Source organism: Choloepus didactylus, chromosome 10, assembly GCF_015220235.1.
Source record: "Choloepus didactylus isolate mChoDid1 chromosome 10, mChoDid1.pri, whole genome shotgun sequence".
Classification (NCBI taxonomy): domain Eukaryota; kingdom Metazoa; phylum Chordata; class Mammalia; order Pilosa; family Megalonychidae; genus Choloepus; species Choloepus didactylus.
The window spans coordinates 4202662-4205371 of record NC_051316.1 but is presented as its reverse complement, the minus strand read 5'-3'; the positions used below and the strand labels follow the sequence as shown (position 1 = coordinate 4205371).

At 34.0% G+C, this 2710-nt stretch overlaps 1 pseudogene; it reads left to right on the top strand.

Annotated features, from left to right (window-relative positions):
• Nucleotides 1-648: 648 nt before the first annotated feature.
• On the top strand, nucleotides 649-1073 carry LOC119505775 (annotated as a pseudogene).
• Nucleotides 1074-2710: the final 1637 nt, after the last annotated feature.

The following is a 2710-nucleotide window of genomic DNA, read 5'->3' as shown; positions in this document are numbered from 1 at the left end:
GGGTTTTGTTTGTTGGTTTGTGTTTTTTTTGTGTGCAGAAATTTGGAAACTGATCCTCAAATTTAGTTGGAACTGCATGGGGCAATGAATAGCCCTATTAATTTTGAAAAAGAAGAACAGGGTTGGAGGACTCACAGTTCCTGGTTTCAAATTGTATTCCAAAGCAACAGTAATCAAAACAGTGTGGTACAGGCCTAAAAATAGACAAATATATCAATGAAACAGAACTTAAAGTGCAGAAATAGACCCACACATCTATGGCAAAGAAGGTAAATACATGCAGTAGATAATGAATGACCTCTTCAAGGGGAAACTGGATGTCCATATGCAGAAAAATGAAGGTAGACCCCTATCTAACAGGATACTCCAAAATCAACTCAAAATGTATGATGGGCCTAAATACAAAAGCTAAAACTATAAAACTCTTAAAAGGTAATATAGGATCCAATTGATGCATCTGGAGGTCAGCTGCAGCAGAGCAACCAATGCCAATTGGGCACCCACTATCACCTCCTCCCCTCCTTCCAGCCCCTTATACTGTCTACTCAGTGCTATCCACCCTGGAGAGCTGTCCAGAGCTCCTGATAGCCACAGGTGGTGAATACTTATTCTACTGGAAAGTAAAAGAGTAATTTGTGAATAAAAAATATGCTTCTCAAGTTCAAGTGTCACATCAGTGATGATGATGTCACTGGTTCTGTGAAAACTGAGGGGAGAAATGTTTGCATGGTGATTTGGATGGAGAGCAGGACTTTTTTCTAAGGGGAGCTTCTGGAAAAAGATTTGAACCTAGAGCTGATAAAATTAAGCATGTTCAGTATCAGGTGAATGAAGTTATTGATGTCATGCAAGAAAATATTACAAAGGTAATTGAAAGAGGGGAGAGACAAGATGCAATAAAGGACAAATCAGAAAGCTTATTGGATAATGCAACTGCTTTTAGCAACAAATCCAAACAGCTTCAAAGACAAATATGGTAGTGGGGATGAAAAATAAAAGCTATCATGGCTTTGGTTGTTCTTATCATTTTGCTAGCAATTTTCATTCTTATGGTTGTGAAATACCACACTTAATTTGAGGACAGAGATCTTCACTGAACAAGATCTGAGACAATATTAATAAATGATAGCTGCATAATTTAAATGGAACCCATGCATATAACTTTCAAAACTTCTTTTTAAGGGAACTGAGGCAAATATCACTTCAAATTGGAGCAGTGAGATGTCCAATTATCTTCTATTCTTAGAACAAAACATGATTTTAATAATTTATGTTTAAGGCAAAAATAACCAGCCTCTATTTTGCCATATTCCAAGGATCTAATTTGAAATTAGATACTTGCCAATTAATTATTTGTGTATATAGTTAAAAACTGATGATAATATTTCATACTATTATCTTAATGGCATAGGGATTTAAATTATTGCATCAGTATGGCACATCATGGTAGGGGTGAGGGAATGTATGTAGAGCACCAAATCCTTATGCTAAAAGAGATACACAACTATACAGTCAATACTTGCAAGGATATCATTTTTCTTTCATTAGTTACCTGCAAGCAATTTCCACAATGTTTATAGGTGTAACAAAAGTAAATGCTGTAAATGTTGCTGTCTCCATGTAGAACTAAAAGCCTTCCAGTAATCCTGTTTTTGATTCTGTAAGGGAAGGGATAGAAATTTCTTTGGCATTTGGATTATGGAAATAGGAAATATCAACAGTGTAGAAAGTATACTAAGACACCATAAAAGTGGAGATAATGAAATTAATAAAGAATGTCATAGGAGTGTTTGAAACATACCTGATATAGCTGCAAATAATGATATGGTCTGTTTTCAGTTAACCTCCAATAAGAAGGGACAAGTCATAATGTGAGTAAATGAAATTCACAGGTAACTTATTCCTTAACTTTATTTTAATTAATAGTTTTCTTATTTAACTTCAGCTAGCCCTTTCCCCAAAAGGCTGATGGCAGCAAAATCATCTGGTTAAAATGGGATACATTTGTTTTCCATTCGTCATCCACTGGGAGATGCATATTGTTTCAGATCAGTCAACAGCAATGAGGAATCAAAAATCAGGAGCCTAGATAATGTGTATACAGGGTTATCAGTAAGTAAGTAACTAAATGCTAGGTGGCCATGTTAATTTCAGCCTCTTTTTATAACCATAAGATTTGTTATAATGTTAACTTTAAAATATGCCAACCTTCTTGTGTTGTTTAAGCAAGTCAGAGTGAAAACACATAGTCCACATCTGCATGTGGGGAGGAAGCTTTGTAATAAAATTGGAAATTCTTCAAAAACTTATGTACATGGACATCTTGAGAATATATGTAACTCCCTAAATTTGAAATAAGGTTAGTAGAAAGTAGCAGCATTTAAATAGGAAAAAAAATAACCCCATATAAGTTTTATTTGTTTATTTTAATTCAAAGTTTATGAAATGTAGAAATTTTTTTATTCTACAGAATTAATACTAAGAGTCAAAAATATTCTGGGTAGAATGGAAAGGAATTTGAAGGGAGAAATCCAGTAAGAGATACTCAAGACACCTGCAAATTATGAATATCTTAATATAATCACTAAATTTTATAGTTTGCTAAGATCACTAAAAATGTCTCTGGTCTCTTTGTAGATGTCAATTAATGTCAAGAACTTCTGGACTTCTCATAAATTCTTTGACAAAATAGGATTAAATTCCAGAGAAA